General features: G+C 43.1%; 1 protein-coding gene across 4 annotated transcripts in view; it reads right to left on the bottom strand.

Moving 5' to 3' along the window:
• LOC137535995 (PH and SEC7 domain-containing protein 1-like) overlaps nucleotides 1-20664 on the bottom strand; it is a 492113-nt gene that overhangs the window by 224961 nt on the left and 246488 nt on the right. The gene's annotated exons all lie outside the window — the stretch shown is intronic.

Here is a 20664-nt window from a genome sequence, read left to right as displayed (position 1 = left end):
TATGCGGCGATCGCGTCATTCGTGACGCAATCAGCCGTCGGCGACAAGCTCTGCCCTCCTTGTGCTGTAACCCGCTGGCCGTTCGGAAGCACCGGCGGGTTACTAGCTACCCGATCGCCACTGACAAAGCGTATAATAGGCTTTGCAATGTATACAAAGCCTGTTATACAGGCTGTCTCCTGCCCTGGTGGTCCCAGTGTCCGAGGGACCACCAGGACAGGCTGCAGCCACCCTAGTCTGCACCCAAGCACACTGATCTCTCCCCCCCTTCCTTCCCTCTGATCGCCCACAGCACCCCTCAGACCCCCCCCCCTCTGCCCACCCCCCAGACCCATGTTTACACCCAATCACTCCCCTAATCACCCATCAATCACTCTCTGTCACTATCTGTCAACGCTATTTTTTTGATTAGGTCCTAAACTGCCCCCTGGGGGCTCCTGATCACCCCCCACACTCTCAGATCCTTCGCAGACCCCCCCCCCAGACACCCCCCCTGTGTACTGTATACATCTATTCTCCCCACTAATCACCTGTCAATCACCCATCAATCACCTGTCAATCACCCATCAATCACCCCCTGTCACTAACACTGCCCCTGGGGGCTCCTGATCACCCCCCACACTCTCAGATCCTCCCCAGACCCCCTACCCCTGTGTACTGTACACATCTATTCTCCCCACTAATCACCTGTCATTTAACTGTCAATCACCCGTCAATCACCCATCAATCACCCCCTGTCACTAACACTGCCCCTGGGGGCTCCTGATCACCCCCCACACTCTCAGATCCTCCCCAGACCCCCTACCCCTGTGTACTGTACACATCTATTCTCCCCACTAATCACCTGTCATTTAACTGTCAATCACCCGTCAATCACCCCCTGTCACTAACACTGCCCCCGGGGGCTCCTGATCACCCCCCCACTCTCAGATCCTCCCCAGACCCCCATCCCTGTGTACTGTATACATCTATTCAGCCCACTAATCTCCTGTCAATCACCTGTCAATCACCCATCAGTCACCTGTCAATCACCCATCAATCACCCCTGTCACTAACACTGCCCACTGGGGGCTCCTGATCACCCCCCCCCCCCACTCTCAGATCCTCCGCAGACCCCCCCAGACCCCCGACCCCTGTGTACTGTATACATCTATTCTCCCCACTAATCACCCGTCAATCACCCATCAATCACCCCTTGTCAGTAACACTGCCCCCGGGGGGTCCTGATCACCTCCCACACTCTCATATCCTCCCCAGACCTCCCCCCGTGTACTGTATACATCTATCCTCCCCTGTAATCGCCTGTCAATCACCCATCAATCACCCCCTGTCACTGATACCCATCAGATCAGACCCCTATCTGCCCCTAGGGCACACAATCACCTGCCCACACCCTCAGAACGCCCTCAGACCCCAGCCCTGATCACCTCGCCAGTGCATTGCTTGCATCCATTCCCTCTTCTAATCACACCTTGAGACACCCATCAATCACCTCCTGTCACCACCTGTCACCCCCTAGAACACCTACCCATCAGATCAGAACCTAATTTGCCCTGTGTGGGCTCCTGATCACTTGGCCAAACCCTCAGATCCCCCTCAGACCCCCTTTCGATCACCTCCCCAGTGCACTGATTGCATCTATTTTCCCCTCTAACCACCCCCTGAGACACCCATCAATCACCTCCTGTCACCCCCCTAGCACTCCTATCCATTAGATCAGGCCCAATACAACCTGTCATCTAAGAGGTCACCCTGCTTATGACCGGTTCCACAAAATTCGCCCCCTCATAGACGACCTATCATCAAAATTTACAGATGCTTATACCCCTGAACAGTCATTTTGAGGCATTTGGTTTCCAGACTACTCCTCACGGTTTTGGGCCCCTAAAATGCCAGGGCAGTATAGGAACCCCACAAGTGACCCCATTTTAGAAAAAAAGATACCCCAAGGTATTCCGTTAGGTGTATGACGAGTTCATAGAAGATTTTACTTTTTGTCAAAAGTTAGCAGAAATTGATTTTTATTTTTATTTCACAAAGTGTCACTTTCCACTAACTTGTGACAAAAAATAAAATCTTCTATGAACTCACCATACACCTAACGGAATACCTTAGGGTGTCTTCTTTCTAAAATGGGGTCACTTGTGGGGTTCCTATACTGCCCTGGCATTTTAGGGGCCCTAAACCGTGAGGAGTAGTCTTGATACCAAATGCCTCAAAATGACCTGTGAATAGGACGTTGGGCCCCTTAGCGCACCTAGGCTGCAAAAAAGTGTCACACATGTGGTATCGCCGTACTCAGGAGAAGTAGTATAATGTGTTTTGGAGTGTATTTTTACACATACCCATGCTGGGTGGGAGAAATATTTCTGTAAATGACAATTTTTTGATTATTTTTTTTTACACACAATTGTCCATTTACAGATATATTTCTCCCACCTAGCATGGGTATGTGTAAAAATAGACCGCAAAACACATTATACTACTTCTCCTGAATACGGCGATACCACGTGCGACACTTTTTTGAAGCCTAGGTGCGCTAAGGGGTCCAACGTCCAATTCACAGGTCATTTTGAGGCATTTGGTATCTAGACTACTCCTCACGGTTTAGGGCCCCTAAAATGCCAGGGCAGTTTAGGAACCCCACAAGTGACCCCATTTTAGAAAGAAGACACCCCAAGGTATTCAGTTAGGTGTATGATGAGTTCATAGAAGATTTTACTTTTTGTCAAAAGTTAGCAGAAATTGATTTTTATTTTTTTTCCACAAAGTGTCACTTTCCACTAACTTGTGACAAAAAATAAAATCTTCTATGAACTCACCATACACCTAACGGAATACCTTGGGGTGTCTTCTTTCTAAAATGGGGTCACTTGTGGGGTTCCTATACTGCCCTGGCATTTTAGGGGCCCTAAACCGTGAGGAGTAGTCAAGATACCAAATGCCTCAAAATGACCTGTGAATAGGACGTTGGGCCCCTTAGCGCACCTAGGCTGCAAAAAAGTGTCACACATGTGGTATAGCCGTACTCAGGAGAAGTAGTATAATGTGTTTTGGAGTGTATTTTTACACATACCCATGCTGGGTGGGAGAAATATCTCTGTAAATGACAATTGTTTGATTATTTTTTTTTACACACAATTGTCCATTTACAGATCTATTTCTCCCACCCAGCATGGGTTAAATATAGGTGGTATCAGTGGCCTGTGGCACCCTGGCCTGGCGGTGGGAGCTGCACAGGCAACAGGAGCAGTGCAATGCAGCAGCAGCAGGTGTAATGTGTGCCTGGAGCATGCCGGATGGCACATTGCAATTTGCACTTAGCACGTGTCACTTGCCACGTGCCACTTGGCAAGTGCCACGTGCCATGTGACACGTGCCAAGTGCCACGCAACACGTGACAGGTTGCAAGTGACACGCTGCAAGTGACAAGTGCCAAGTGACACGTGCCAAGTGACACGTGCCAAGTGATAGACAGCAGAGGAAAAAGACACTAGTGCACACTAACTGTCACACTGCCACTGCTCACAGCACAGCAGTTCTGTAGAAAGCTAACCGTAGTACTACTACTCTAACAACTACTAGCAATGACTGCAGTACTACTACAGCCTACTTTTACTCCTCTTGCTTAGGGGCTGGTTGTTCTTCCCAATGTACACATTTTTTGCACTTCTCAGTCTACTGTACTGCATACTCCAAGCTGGCTTGATTGTGTTGGGGCATTTATGAGAAATAAGGCTACTTACACACCAGGACGTTACAGGCGCACGTTAGTGCAGCCTGTAACGCAGCCCACCGCACAGCACTACAAAGTCAATGAGGCTGTTCACACTGCCCACGTTGCGTTACACAGTAACGCTGCACGTTCGGGCAAACTGCAGCGTAGTGTGCGTTCTGAGCGGCTTAAGCCGCGTTAGACTGTTCGCACATGTTCAGTGGGGGGCGAGAGGAGGCGGGGAGATGCCGCTACAGTAGCTGCGCACATGGCTACTTAATATGCACTGCACTGATGGCTGCTGATTGGTTGGCGGGACCACGTGATGCGGAGTGTCTCACTCAGCATCACGCGGTCCCGGCGGCCAATCAGCGTCACTCTTTATGCGGATAGAGCCGCCTAACGCGGCTCACTAACGTCCTCTCCCGCACCACCATACATTGCGTTAGGTGCACGTTATGCGACCTTAACGTAGCACCTAACGCAACGTCTTATGCTGGGTACACACTATGAGATTTTTTGGTCGATTTACTGTCAGATCGATTATTTCCAACATGTCCGATTTGCTTTCCGATCAATTTCTGAGCATTTTCCGATCGATCTCCTAATAAAGTTAATAGAAATTGATCGGAAAATGCTCGGAAATCGATCGGAAAGCAAATCGGACATCTTGGAAATAATCGATCTGACAGTAAATCGGCCAGAAAATCTCATAGTGTGTACCCAGCATTAGTGTGTAAGTAGCCTAAATGTCAAGTGGGAGTGTGAACTAGCATCCTCATGAATGTGCTGGTCAGCTTGACAGTTGCTACTTGAATCACATACTGTTCAGTTTAACGGAAGCAGGAAATTTGGGCGCATGAGGCAGGTGGACAAAAAGGGCGCCGCCATTCACTCCCATAATAAATATTGTTTAATGGGCGCCCAACAGGAAAAAAGGGCGCCGGAGAAAAATAACGTTTTAAAAGCGGCGCCCGGAGACTTTTAATGTTTTATAACTGCTTCTTATGATTACCCATTATTTAATGATTTACAATTTTTTAAACATTATTTTTAAACGAAAAACAGTACAATATTTTTTAAAACATTACTTTTAAACGAAAAACCGTACAATTTTTTTTTTAAACATTTTTAAACGAAAAACCGCACCATATTTTTTAAAAAAAGTTATTAATGCTTATCACTGGGGGGTCTTAGGTTTCGGCATCACAAGGAGGGTCTTAGGTTTAGGCACCACCAGGGGGGGTCTTAGGATTAGGCACCACCAGGGGGGTCTTAGGTTTAGGCACCACCAGGGGGTCTTAGGTTTAGGCACCAACAGGGGGGTCTTAGGTTTAGGCACCAACAGGGGGGTCTTAGGTTTAGGCACCAACAGGGGGGTCTTAGGTTTAGGCACCAACAGGGGGGTCTTAGGTTTAGGCACCACCAGGGGGGTCTTAGGTTTAGGCACCAACAGGGGGGTCTTAGGTTTAGGCACCAACAGGGGGGACTTAGGTTTAGGCACCAACAGGGGGGACTTAGGTTTAGGCACCAACAGGGGGGTCTTAGGTTTAGGCACCACCAAGGGGTCTTAGGTTTAGGCACCACCAGGGGGGGTCTTAGGTTTAGGCACCAACAGGGGGGTCTTAGGTTTAGGCACCACCAGGGGGGTCTTAGGTTTAGGCACCACCAGGGGGGTCTTAGGTTTAGGCACCAACAGGGGGGTCTTAGGTTTAGGCACCAACAGGGGGGTCTTAGGTTTAGGCACCAACAGGGGGGTCTTAGGTTTAGGCACCAACAGGGGGGTCTAGGGGTTAGGGATAGGTACAAGGAGGGTTCTGTGTGAGAGTAGGGTTAGGTATAGCTTTAGTAAAATTCTTATTAATGTTTTATAAAACGTTATTATAAATTTCACTTTTTAAACAGGGAAGATTAACATTTTTCAAATTGCCGATTTCATACACATTATTTAATGATTTATAACTTTATAAAACATTATTTTTAAACGAAATATAGCACAATTTTTTTTTAAACGTTATTCATGATTATCGTTTAAAACCCTGCGCCCTTTTTTCCCGCCGCCCTTTTTTAACGTACGCAGTTTAACTGTCACAAAATTGCCATTTCACAAAAAAGTTTCATGTTCTAGTTAACAAGACTGCTACTGAAAGTTATAACCTTTTAAAAGGTGATAGAAAAAAATGTTTTGCACACAATAGTTTCAAGTGACACAAAAGTTTCTGGGATGGTTGAGAAGACGTGAGAGATGATTAATGCCCAGGACATCCAAGTACATCAACAACTTAAGAAAACATTAGAACAATTAAAGGGAATGTCCAAGCAAAATAAAAAAAATGAGTTTCACTTACCTGGGGCTTCTACCAGCCCCATGCAGCTATCCTGTGCCCTCGTAGTCACTCACTGCTGCTCCGGTCCCCCGCTGGCAGCTTGCTGACCTCAGAGGTCGGCGGGACGTATTGCGTACATTTTTACGCATTCCCGCTAGTGCAGGAACATTAACACATACATTTTACGCATTACTGGTTCGATGCGTAAAAATGTACGCATTAAACTACGAGAGCACAGGATGGCTGCATGGGGCTGGTAGAAGCCCCAGGTAAGTGAAACTCATTTTTTTATTTTGCTTGAACCTTCCCTTTAAGGAAATTGTGTGGAAGGACAATTGATACTGTGCGAGGATGCTCCATTTGCTTGCTACTCTGGATGCATGAGGCTCAGAGCTACTGAATTGCAAGCAGATGGAAAGATTGCATCAATAATGCAAGTATAAAAACATTCACTAGACTTGCACTTCAATTTCCAAGCTGAATTGTTAGTACATGATAAAACGATGCTGAAAACCTTTATAGTACAGAGCTGCTTTTGCTATCAAACACAAGCAATTGTCTTCTGCTGACGGTAGGTGGGCTGAACCATATTTTGTTGATTTGTTTTGCAACGTGTGAAGGCTATATCTTAGCATACATGCACCCACCTAACATGAAACAGAAAATGTTTATTTGATAAGCACAATAAACTGGCTAGAACTTCATCTGAAAAACAATTCCTATGCATTCAAGGAGCGTTTAAATGTCAGCTTGCTTTCCACATGGCTTGGCCATACTGCATTGGGTATCGAGGAAAAAGGAAGATGTTTTGGAATGACTATGGTTTGTTATTAATGTATTTATACTACAGTCTGTCTTACCTAAAATGTTTTTCCTAATCCATCTTAAAAGCATCATAAGCCACAACTGGACCTTGCCTTCAACAATCTGATTTAGCTGATTTAGTGGTCTCCAAAGACAGCTAAATAAGGAGTAATTTCAGTGCCTCTTCACCACTTGTCAGCTGCTGCTATGTTCAAGGGACTTTTGGCGGTCAGGCGTCGGTAATGCACTTCAAAGGTCCATACCAATTTCTCCCAAGCAAGGCAGAGAGATAACTGCACAGCTGATTTTAATTACTAGATAATATAATGTAAAATGTTAACTGGAGAAGGATCAGGGTTCTTCTTGGGTGGATTGAAAGGGGACGAAAAAAAAATTGACTGAAAGTGCACCAGAGCTCATGTAAGTAAATAGTAGGGGTGGGATGGCGAATCCACGAATCCCTCAAATATTGAGAAATATTCGAGATTCGTGGATTCGAATCCCGACGCCATTTCCCGCTTAACAAATCCGACGAATCCCGACGCTGCAACCCCGCGCAACCGCCGATTCCCCGCTCGTCCTCGTCCGACCCCCCGCGCCTCCTCCACTCGCCCCTTGCATAGATAATAGCATTGGCTCACCTAACATGGGAATCCAGGGCAGAGCGCAGAGCCGCAGACCTCTCATTTCCTCCTCTGTTCCCTCTAGTAACCGCCCGGCGCTTCAGTGATGATGCGTTTGCAAAAGCCGACCACTAGGGGGAACAGAGGAGGAAGCGAGAGGTCTGCGGCTCTGCGCTGGATTCCCTTGTTAGGTGAGCCGATGCTTTTTTTTTCTATGTAAGGGGTGAGCAGAGGAGGCGCACAGAGGGAGGGGTGCCCTGGCTAGCTATACTCAAGGCGCCTATACGTAACTAGCTATACTGAATGCCCCTATACCTAACTAGCTATACTGAATCCCCCTATACCTAGCTATAATGAATGCCCCTATACCTAACTAGCTATACTGAGGGCCCCTATACCTAACTAGCTATACTAAGGGCCCCTATACCTAACTAGCTATACTGAATGCCCCTATACCTAGCTATACTGAGGGCCCCTATACCTAACTAGCTATACTGAATGCCCTTATACCTAGCTATACTGAATGCCCCTATACCTAACTAGCTATACTGGATGCCCCTATACCCAACTAGCTATACTGAGGGCCCCTACACCTAACTAGCTATTCTGAATGCCCTTATACCTAGCTATACTGAATGCCCCTATACCTAACTAGCTATACTTAATGCCCCTATACCTAACTAGCTATGCTGAATGCCCTTATACCTAGCTATACTGAATGCCCCTATACCTAACTAGCTATACTAAGGGGCCCTATACCTAACTAACTTTACAGAAGGCCCCTATACCTTGCTAGCTATAATAAAGGCATCTATTCCTAACTAGCTATACAGAAGGCACCTATACCTAACTAGCTATACTGAAGGCACCTATACGTAGCTAGCTATACTGAAGGCACCTAAGCCTAGCTAGCTATACTGAAGGCACCTAAGCCTAGCTAGCTATACTGAAGGCACCTAAGCCTAGCTAGCTATACTGAAGGCACCCATGCCTAACTAGCTATACTGAAGGCACCTAAACCTAACTAGCTATACTGAAGGCACCTATACCTAACTAGCTATACTGAAGGCACCTATACCTAGCTAGCTATACTGAAGGCACCTATACCTAGCTAGCTATACTGAAGGCACCTATATCTAGCTAGCTATACTGAAGGCACCTATGCCTAGCTAGCTATACTGAAGGCACCTATGCCTAGCTAGCAATACTGAAGGCACCTATGCCTAGCTAGCTATACTGAAGGCACCTATACCTAGCTAGCTATACTGAAGGCACCTATACCTAGCTAGCTATACTGCAGGCACCTATATCTAGCTAGCTATACTGAAGGCACCTATACCTAGCTAGCTATACTGCAAGCACCTTTACCTAGCTAGCTATACTGCGAGCACCTAGCCTGCCTACCTATACTGTGTGCAACTATTCCATGGATCGCACAATTCTTATGTGCAGGATTCGTTAGATTCGGGATTCGAAAGGTTCGAGATATTCGAGAACCTTTTTAGATTCGGATTTGTATTCGGATTCGAAGAAATTGTGGATTCGTCCCATCCCTAGTAGATAGATTTATACATACCTGGGGTTTCCTCCAGCCCCATCCGCTCGGATCACTCCCACGCTGCCGTCCTCTTCGGTACCAGGTCCCGTCTCTGCCGTCAGTCGGAGCCAGTCTGACTTAAGAGAAGTGAGCCCTCTACATATCTCTCCAGCAGCTGCTGGAGAGATACGCAAAGAGCACACTTCTCCTGCTTAAGCTGGCTCTAACTGACGGCAGTGACGGGACCCGGTACCGAAGCTACGAGCAGCGGAGGGCGGCGGCATGGGAGCCATCTGAATAGATGGGGCTGGAGGAAGCCCCAGGTATGTATAAATATTTTTACTTATGTGAGCTCTGGTTTCCTTTAAGAAAACCTGCTAATTTTGTTCATTTTTCTTCTGCCGCTTTATTTTTTCTCCAATTTTTGTATTTTTTTTATTAAAAGATGTATTAATTATTAAGAAAAATAGGTAGTCGTAATCAATAGATCCACATACAAGGAAGAACAAACCGTCTCCAAATCATAGAGAGCATAATTATAATATCTTAAAGCACCACTATCGCAGAAAAATGAAAAATGTAAAATACATGAAAACACATACATAAAAAGTACTTTTCTTCCAGAGTAAAATGAGCTGTAAATTACTTTTCTCCTATGTTGTCACTTACATTAGGTAGTAAAAATCTGACAACCGACTTTTTGTACTACCCCATCACCCTCATGAGGGATTCTCAGGAGTTTCTTTATTTTCAAAATATTTAGTGAACAGAAATTGCTCAGTCCAACTGCCGGAAGAGTGTGCAAAACTCAATGTGGTGGTTGCATCTTTGTATATATCCTCTTCATGGAGTTCTTATGTAAATAATAAAGGACATACTGAGAATCCCCAATGAAGAGATGGACTAGTCAAAAATCAACCAGTTCCATCAGATTTCTACTAACTACTAAGTGACAGCAACATAGGAGAAAAGTAATTTAAAGCTCATTTTACACTGGAAGAAATACACTTTTTATTTGTATGTGTTTACATATATTTACATTTTTCAAAATGTTTTGAGATAGTGGTCCTTTGAGTGCAAACAGAATATACGTAATAGAATTAAATAAAAGACAAAGCTGACCATGCTTAAAAGGCCACAGCACTCTATACAGAAAAAGCAAAGAATCACAGGAAACATCAAAATCAAGTAGTTTTAGAGAAGGACCCCAGATGTCCATAAACCTGTTATTATTATCTCCTATTATAGAAGTGAATTGTTTCTAAGGTAGATTCCTTAGACTTTGTGTATTAATGTGGATCTAGGGAAAGGCATAGACTTCCAAGAGTGAGCCAGAATTGCCTTAGAGACTAAGCAGATGTGACCAAATAGCGTGTTTTGAGCCTTTGACGAGGAATTGACGGGCATGACCACCAGCAATGTACTTGGTCTGCTAGGACACCACACCCTCTGAAACATGAAAGATCAGATGAGAACAGCCCCCCATCTCCTAAGGCGAACTGGTGTTCTCTAGTAGTACTGCACAGGTGCAGAATGCTCCAGGCGACATGAATGCGGCAAAAGCATGCGTGGCCCAGTTGGCCCGGACGGAGGACTTTCTGGGGTCATTAGCAGGACAGGGAGAATAGGACGCTGTGGGAGAGATCAGGCCGGAGGGGGCTGGAGGAAGCCCCATGTATGTATATTTTATTCCTAATCCCTTATCACAGGTTCCCTTTAAGGAGGAATTTATAGATGAACTTGCCATATTTTGGAAAATATTCTACCCTTCTGCTGCTTTTTAAAAGTATTTAAGCAAACCTTGCTTCAGTTAATTTGCACTAGTTTTAAATGTTTGTAAGTTGCAATCTTTGAGTTTCACGGTCAAACTGTCTATATATCATGCCCATGAGGAGAATCCTCATTAGCATATGTAGCAATCTGTAGCACACCAGTAAATCATCCATTCACATCTAATGCCAATGTTATAATGAGTCATGGCGTATTCAGCTATTTTCCTCCAGATAATTACAAGGTTAGAGCTACTGAGTCAGCCATGAACTGATAGTTTGATTGAATCACTATTTTTATAAGACTAAAATACCAAAATAACAGCCTAACAAATTAAACACATGAGCATTTAAATGCATTATGTAATAGAGAGTGCAAGATCCATGGAAGGAAATCTTCACACAGCATTCTAAGTCTCTTGACTATTAGAACATATGAGAAAAGGTAAATACACAGTATTTTATATGCATAGCTGTGGCTGTGTAGGTTTTACAGTATACATACAATTTTTGTCTACAATGAGCATCCTAATAGGATAAACATACAGGCCCATATGCAATTCACTTTTTCACCTGAGTTTTCTCCTAAGTGATATTTTTAAATTTGTTAATAAAATTCCTGTTAAGCAACCACCAAGCAAGAAAATTCTCAAAATAATTTTGATAGTACATTTGCACTTACTTCTCGGTACTTTTTCAGTTGAAAAGTGCTGGAAAGTTATTTTAAATAGAAGATGAAAAATTATCTCCCAGGTGAAAACGCAGGAGAAAAGTGGAATTGCATATGGGCCACAGTATCTAGGGGCAAAATGGAAAAGTATTTTTATTAAAACTTGCTATGCAGTATTTAAAAATAGCTGTAATGCACTAAGCATCTTGTGGATAAGCATTCCCGTAGATGAGCAATCTTGAGGAGTAAATAATAAACCTGGTTAGCATTTATGTTATGATTTACTTTGTGAAGTTGATAAATTCTGAATGGAAATGTTCTGTGACTGCTTCTGTACTGTGAGGCAGGGTTCACACTACACTGCAAATTTAGCATATGTGTAAAGCGTGTAAAGTGTGTGATAAGCACATCCGGATGCGCTGGAGTCGTTTATACTGCCTGCTGCAATTGTGTCACCATGTGTCCGCTCACCCATCTGCCGGTACTTCCTTTCCAACATAGTGCCTTGCCCAGCCAGCACAATCCCTCTTTTAATAGTGTATTTCTGTCCCCATCCATGCCCACGCCTCTCTCCACTCCCCACAGGCATCTATGTACTTGTATAACATGCCACCGGGTCAATGGGACAAAGACACCGTGAGGATGGAGACAGGAGAAAGCTGAAAGGAGGAGGAGGAGTGTGCTAGCCGTACAGGTGAGAACACTCTGCTGCAAGTGTTCTGCAGTGAAACCTTAGCCTGTGGGACCACTATTAACATGGGGGAGGCCTGGGGGGCCCAGTAGGTGGCTCTGTCTGGAGCCCTGGCCAAACACCCTGCACCTGATCAGCAGGGAGGGCAAGTAACTGGGCCCCACCACTTCTGGGCCCTCCTGCAGTTGCAGGGCTGCTCCCTTATAGTTACAACTCTGCTCACCACATTCCAGTAACACACAAAATAGCAAGAATACTAGGAGTCCGACAACATTTCTCATATCTCCTGCATAAGAGTAGAGACCATATGTCTGCATGAGGAGGTGAGAGTTGTTTTAAGCCGTGTACATAAAGGTGCACAGTTGTAATTATTACAGAATACCCACCTAGCTCATGGTGACCCAAAACCACTAAGAATGTGTAAGGCGCTAAAAGATACCAAAAAGCCCTCTTATGAAAAAGCAACCCTAAAAATAATTTTGCCTTCTTAAAACATGCACTGATGGGACATAAACCGATAATTTGCATATTTAGTAGTGATGCATCATGGGAAACCACAGTTGCTTATTTAAAGGTGAATTATCGCAAATACTTCCTCTTTTAAAAAGGCAAAATTACATTTAGTTGTAGTTATTGTGATCAAATGAATATGTGAACACCAATAAAATATTGTTTTCATATAGTTCTGATCAATTTTCTAAAAAGAAGTTATTAAAAAAACAGCACTATTGAAGAGAAAATGTACATACATAGTTATGATTGATAGAATATCATTATTATTCTGTCAAGCAATTGTATTGGCTGGTCAATGGCCACCTTGCACAGATAGTATACAGCTGGTAAGTAATGCCTGCTGTCTTTGTCCTGAATGTAATGGTAGAGAACAGGTATCTAGTTTTAGAGATGTGTAATTTTTTCAGTGTGCATATGACAGAGTCAGTAATGAAGTCATAGGATAGTATTGGTATCAGCTGGTATTGCTATTAAATATGGATCTGTAACACAGACAGACTTCCCTGTAGACCATTTAGCTGATGTTGTGGAAGTAGGTTCACAATAGAGACACAAGAAATGTGGAGACTTTCACAATAAGGATCTACGCCTATTCCAAGCAGGTAATGGTTTACAGCATAGAGTTGTTAAAACATTGCTTTCCCAGACTTACACGACAATCCAATTTCAACTGTCAAGAAGATGCATTGATGTTTATGTAGATACATATTTCTCAGGTGCATAGCTGTGTTTCACTCGACTCTGTTATACTTTCAGATTTGTTTGTTACAGGTCTGTTAGCTGAATAGGTTTTCATTTTTTTCCGTAGATTTATTTTTTAAGTTTAGACAAATGTGATAAAGAAGGATTTGCATTTAGAACTGTATTAGAATGAGATATAGCTGACATGGAACCCAATATTTACCAATACTGCCGTATTTGTCACACAAAAATGGGGAGTAAAAGTCCCTGCGTCTTGTATGGTGAACACAGGGAATCCCTGAATGCCCATCGATACGAAACGCCAATCCGCCACGTCAGATACTCCCTGCATTGTGCCTTTTGTCCCCAGTGTGCTGCCCATATGTGTCCCTGCCTCCCCATGTGGTCTGCTTCTTCCCCTTGTGTATGTGCGTCCCACCCCCTTTGTGTCTCTGCTCCCCCCGGTGTAATTATCAGGATAGCTGCAGTGTCTTACCTAACCCAGCAGCTCCCGCGGGGATGGCAGACCTGTCCCCAGGATCATCGAGAGGGGTTTTTCTTAGCACAGCCTCTCTAGACATTATTCCAATGTCCATGACAAAGTCCCCACCATCAGGTTTAAGCTCATCCCTTGCAATAACACATTTAACAGACTTGACAAGGTCAGGGAGATATTCTGGATCTTTTGCCTGTAAGCCAGAGGGACTAAATGAATGTCTGGAGAATAACTTTTAATCACTATATGAACCCCTATCCCTTAACTTCACCCCATTTTCCTTCCTGTTCCTTACCCATTCTCCACCCTTCTCTATTTCCCCTGCCCCAGACCCCATATTCATGAAATTGGACCAACTAAACATATGCTGAAATGCCCTGACCTGCTTGGTCCAGCATTTCACAAAATAGTAAATTGCAGGGAGGTTTCCTACCTCTCTAAAAGAAGGAATCGTGAAGCCCCTTCTTAAAAAACCTTCCATGGATCCAGATGCAATAAGCAGCTACAGACCTGTCTCCAACCTCCCCTTCTTAGGTAAAGTTATTGAAAAGGCTGTCTATCTGCTACTTGAAACCAGGCTGTCAGTAAACAACATCCTGGACCCTCTACAATCTGGCTTTAAGAAACACCACAGCTGTGAAACAGCCCTCATGCAAGTCTGCAACGATCTGCTCATGGCAAGGGACAGAGGGGAATGTTCCATCCTAATCCTGTTGGATCTCTCAGCGGCTTTTGATACAGTTGACCATGAAATCCTGCTTAACAGACTGCAGGAGTACTGTGGCATCAGTGGATCAGTCCTCCAGTGGTTCAGATCATTCCTGACTAACAGAACACAGAGAGTATCCCTAGGACCTATAATGTCCAAACCTGTACCTCTACAATTCGTGCCACAAGGATCAATCCTATCCCCTCTGCTGTTTGCAATCTACATGTTGCCACTCGGTACACTTATCCTACGTCATGGCCTGACGTACCACTGCTACGCCGATGACACACAGCTATACCTGTCCTTCAAACCTGGTGGAACAGACCCTACTCCAAAAATAAACTCCTGCTTAGCTGAGCTACAGGCATGGATGAATGATAACTGGTTGAAACTGAATGCTGACAAAACTGAGGTCCTCTTTGTCCAAAGCCAGTGCTCGCCATCAAAAAGCTCTATCCTAAAGCAACACCAATCAGGATTGGGAATTCAGACATAAGCAGCTCCAACCTTGTGCGCAGCCTTGGCGTACTAATCGATGGGGATTTGAGTTTCAGAAACCAAATTTCATCTGTAGTTAAATCTTCCTACTTTCATCTGAAGAACATTGCATAGGTTAAACATCTGATTCCCCTAGAGGATCTTCCAACCCTAGTTCACGCCTTCATCATATCACGGCTGGATTACTGCAATGCCCTTTATGCTGGCCTCCCCAAAAAGGACCTGCGTCGCCTGCAATTAGTGCAGAATGCTGCTGCCAGATTGCAAACAAACCAGCCTCGCCACTGTCACATTACACCGATCCTTCGCTCACTGCACTGGCTACCAGTAGAATGGAGAATACTCTTCAAGATTGGACTGCTGACATTCAAATCCCTGCACAATCTGGGCCCTGGATACATGAAGGACTTGCTGAAGCTGCACCACACCTCTCACAACCTCAGATCAGCAAGTTCTATAAACTTGGTCACTCCCAGAGTGCACCTCAAAAAATCTGGAGATAGAGCCTTCTATCATGCTGCCCCTAATCTTTGGAACTCCCTGCCACACCTAGTAAAGAAGACAGCACCATCCCTGGAGCTATTCAAATCCAGACTGGAAAGCCACCTGTTTAGTCTGGCATTCCCGGACTTATAAAATTCTTCCTCTGTACCACGATGGTCTGAGCCATGCTTATGCGCTTTGAGTCCTATGGGAGAAAAGTGCTCTACAAATGTTATTTGTTGTTGTTGTTGTTATTATAGTTGAGTTCCTCCTCACATTCTCATGCCTTACCCCTAGCACACTAAACATTAGTCCATATATCTACACAGGATCCTTGATCCCAATATACATCATAATTGGACTCTACACAACTCCACACACTCATTTTATCTTTGTGTTTTCCGTATGCGTATATAGGTTTTTATATGTCATATTTACTGTATACATTCCTGTCCATATGTATATATTTCCATATGCACATAGATGTTTTAATCATTATATTTTTATTACTATATATAACAACAATTTATAAGTTTACAATTATGTGTTTAAAGGTGGAGTTTTGAGAACTATGCATCTATCTTTGTAAGCTCAGTATTGACCTGAGGATGTGGGCGTTTAGCCCACAAAAACATTGCTTTTTCATCATGCAAAAAAAAAAAAAAAAAAAGGACTTGCAAATACAAGCTTAGACTACTTACTTGAGGTAAGCTACCTATTTTAATCAATCTTAAATACCATAATATCAATCACCTTGGTTGCTTTCTACCCTGTTCACCAAAAAGTGTGCTGTTGCCGTTGTTGCAAGAAATAAAAAGTTCAATCTCATAAAATCTTAAAAAAAGTGGCATCAAACAGAGATAGAGGCCCATATTCAGTTATTTTTCTCCTAGGTGATATTTTCACAAATTATCAATAACATGCCTTATAAGCCCCCAGCAAAAATACAACAACAACAAAAATATATATATATATATTTGATACGACTTTTCCACCCACTTTTTTGGTACTTTAGTAATTGCAAAGTGCTGAGAAGTTATTTCGTAATGAAGATGAAAAATTATCTACCAAGAAAAAACTCAGCAAAGAAATAATTGAATTCGGGCAAGAAAGTTATTCTTTTATATACCTATGAGTATGCCTGTATACCTAACATTTAAAAATCAGGTCATATGAGTGGTGACTGCAAGTCTTTGGGATGGAGGAATTATCCCTACCTCAGCAGGAGGGGCTGCTGCGTGGCTTGCATCATCCTGCTGTTTAGATTGAAAAGGGGTGGGGCTCAGAGTGAGCTTTGTAAGGGCCAGTTCAAACGGGTGTTAAACGTATGTTCACAGACTTGGTTGCTCAAGTACTGTCCCATTCAAATGAATGGACACTGCTTTTTAAACATTATTACCATAGTTTCCTATCATCTCGTTTTGTGTGGGGGTCAAACAAACCGTTACGCAACAAATGAAAGACTGAAAGCGTCACTAAAGGTTGCTAAATTCCTTTCTGTTTGCTAGCAGAAAAACATTTGTCAGCGTCTATATGAGACGCCTCCCCACTGCTGGTTCTGACACCAATCTCAACCAGCCCTAAAGCACACCGGGAGTGAGAGGGATATGAAAGCTTACATATTTATTTCCTTTGAAACAATGCAAATTGCCTAATTATAAATGCAAGGATATTGCGCTACAGTCTACAATGTCTTAATTGTATACATTTTTTCACCCGTTGCTGGGATCGCTGCAGAAAGTCCAGTGGTCAATGGTTTAATTCAAAATTACTGCTGCGCTCTCCAGAACCTGAAACACTCATATCGTGTTTCCCCGAAAATAAAACACTGTCTTAGATTACTTTCTCTTCCAAAATGTGTGCTAGGGCTTATTTTCAGGGAGGTCTTATATTTTGTGGGGGTAGCCAAATCCCTCTTTATTATTTAGCCAGATTCCCCCTGTATATAGCCAGATCCTCCTCGTGTATATAGCCAGATCCCCCTCCCCCCTCCCCCCGTGTATATAGGCAGATTGCCCTGTATATAGCCAGATCCCCCCGTGTATATAGCCATATCCCCCATGTGTATATAGGCAGATCCCTCATGTGTATATAGGCAGAAACCCATGTGTATATAGGCAGATTCCCCCATGTGTATATAGGCAGATCCCCCATGTATATAGACAGATTCCCCCATGTGTATATAGGCAGATCTCCCTCCCCCCCCCCCCGTGTATATAGGCAGTTTCCTCCCGCTTGCTTTACCCTCTATGTGGCGGCTCCTGTCCCCATCCTTTGGAAAGTTGGATCCTCGTGCGGTTTATGCCAGGCATAATGCAATCTGCAGATCAGCGGCGAAGGCAGCTAATGCAGTGCAGTAAGCACTGCCGTATACAGGAAGTGATCTGTGTTTACCTCCTGTACAGGGAGGCGCCCTCCAGGTGTTACACCCCTTGAAACATCATTTACATCACTTTTGTGGCCAGAATTAGTGTTTGTAGTTTTGAAAGTTCGCCTGCCCATTGCGTAAGTCTATTGCGGTTCGCGATGAATCACCAGTTTGTGAACTTTTTCGCAAGTTTGCGTTTACGGACCAAAATCCACAGGTTCGTGACATCTCTATCACTGATGCCAGAAAGATCAGCAAGACTGCCAGGCAACTGGTATTGTTAATTAATAGGACAGCCTCCATATATCTCTCAGCTCAGTTGTGCTTTAAAAAGGTTTTAAACTTCAGCAAAGGACATCCTTGGCTTGTGTGTGAAGTAGATTGTGAAGACACTCCTGACCAGGTACTTAAAAAGTTATTTGGCATTAGCTACCAGAATATTTAAAATAAACATTCTAACATTCACAATCTTGCTTCATTCCATGGTTCCCACCCCCTCTATGCTCTTCCCAATTGAATCGTTACCAGAGAAGAACATGCACTGACTGATATTGGCGCATAAAAAAAAATAAAGGAAAAAATGGGGGCACACATTTTTACCAATCACAGTTGTAGCAGCAGCTGTGCTTCTCCTTCTCTTTAAAACCAAAGTCAGTCGGATAAAATGCAGTTCCCTACTTGGAGAAGTCCAGCTACCTAGAGGTGCTAAATGCTAGCTGAATGTGCAAAGGCTCATCGGACTTTTAGATTGCCTTGAAATAATAGGTTGCTCTATAGACATGCACACATGTTGGGGGTAGGCATGGAAGATCAGACCCTAATTCAGCCAGGAATGGATGGGAAACCACTATCATATGCTTGTAAGCTTCGTACGGTTATCAGAGGAAAAACAAAAAAAAGGAGAAGCACAAAATTTAGAGAGAACTGTGCATAGAATGAGTCACCTTGCCAGCAGCTGGGAACTCCAACGCAGCGAAATCTGATAAATGTATCACTATCCAAATAACAGTGGGATCAGAATATACTTTTACATGCAAGTTCAGAAGTTTAATAATTCATGCAACTTTTATAAACTTATTTTGTACTTTGAGGGCTGTCCATAAATACAATAGAAAATCAAAAATATAAAAATTCCTAGAGTTTTTTTTTTTAAATGCAAATCTATCACATTACCAGTGCAGAAATCCTCCACTGCCCCCCCTCCCCCTCCTTCTTGAGGAATCAATGCAGTATCCTAAACGCTAATATTTGTTAAAACCATTTAATTTTTATTGCTCATATTACATACAGTTAATACCAAATACTTGACATGAGTACAATGCTTATATACCCAGTGCGTCTTACCCAAACACATTAGGGTTCTGCTTTCCTACCTTGTGTTGGTTTTAGGGAAGGCAGAGTGTTTTAGGAGGCCGATTGCGAATACTACTCAATACTGATTTACTTATTTTACAAGGCTGCTTTTTCATAATTGCCTGGAGGGGATAGGAACCAAAATATAGGTTTGTGTATACTTCAGTCTTTAGAACTACACAATTCAAAATGTTGTCCTTCTGAAGAAACAGAACTTTCTGTGAAATGTGTTGATAAATATTGTTTTGTATTTTTATATTTAGACCTTTGAGATTCTTTTAAACGCCTATCTATGTGGTTTCCTCTCAATTGACTTATTACAATTTATACACTTCCTTCCAAAAATGTTTTGTGTCCTATAGCTTAACTGTGAGTCCATGGTGGGTAGAGATTGTCCAAACAGAGTTCTGATTTCTATTCAAATGCTGGAAAGTTATGGTGCATACGCACATACGCACATCCAATCCTGTTCATTGGATTCAACATCTGTTGGCCCTCATACTACATGGAGGTGGTGTAACTGGCACTTTGTCTAGTGGTTAATACCCTTTTTTTTTGGGCTATTTGGCCTGTGCAGTCACTGGATGAACAACTCACTTACTCTCCCCATTTGTATATTTAATTGTTCAGGTTTCTTTTTTGGACTTTGGACTTGCACAATTCCAATTTCATAGTTACACACTCCTTAGCGGTTAAAGGAGTGTCCTTTACCTTCTGTGCACTGCATCCAGAACTGCACCTCATCCTTTTTTTCATAAAAAATAAATTTTTATTGATTAGATGCACAAAATGTGACATATGAACTGTAACATATTATACTTAACAGAGTACATATGATCAGACATATCTAAATTCGAGATATAGATAATCAGAAATGACATGGAAGTAATTTTTAGTAGAAAGTTAAGAACTATTAAGTATCTATGTAGTTTGGCTTGTGTGACGCAAAGATAAAGCCAGCCTATCCAGTCCATTGCTAACCATTAATGGCTGACTGGTAGGGGAGGCGTTTCTTAGCTACATTGTTCGATTGGCCCAGTGGTCTTTAAACCTGTCAATCGAAAATAGGTTATAAGATATTTATCCTATTACACACAAGCTTAGATCTTTAATTCTAAACTTTAAGTAACATTAAGCACTTGAAGATACTGAGAATCTTGGTATATAATTAGGTTACTGTTTATAAATGTAACAAATCTCTAGAAGTTGCATCTAGTCGTTTAAAGAAACCATTGAATTGAGGCTAATTGTGTATGATCTTTTGATCTTTAGCTGCACCTCATCCTTGACCCAAGTGTGAACGAGCACATGGTCCCCTAGCTGTTACATATACACGTGGTGGCATTTTGGTGACCCACATTTTTTTTCAAATTGCTTCTATTTTTAATCCGGTGCCACCAAATACTACAATATTTTCTCCTCATGTC

This window comes from Hyperolius riggenbachi, chromosome 10 (genome assembly GCF_040937935.1).
Source record: "Hyperolius riggenbachi isolate aHypRig1 chromosome 10, aHypRig1.pri, whole genome shotgun sequence".
Taxonomy (NCBI): Eukaryota; Metazoa; Chordata; class Amphibia; order Anura; family Hyperoliidae; genus Hyperolius; species Hyperolius riggenbachi.
Note: the sequence above shows the minus strand (reverse complement) of the source record. Positions and strands in the feature narration are given on the sequence as shown.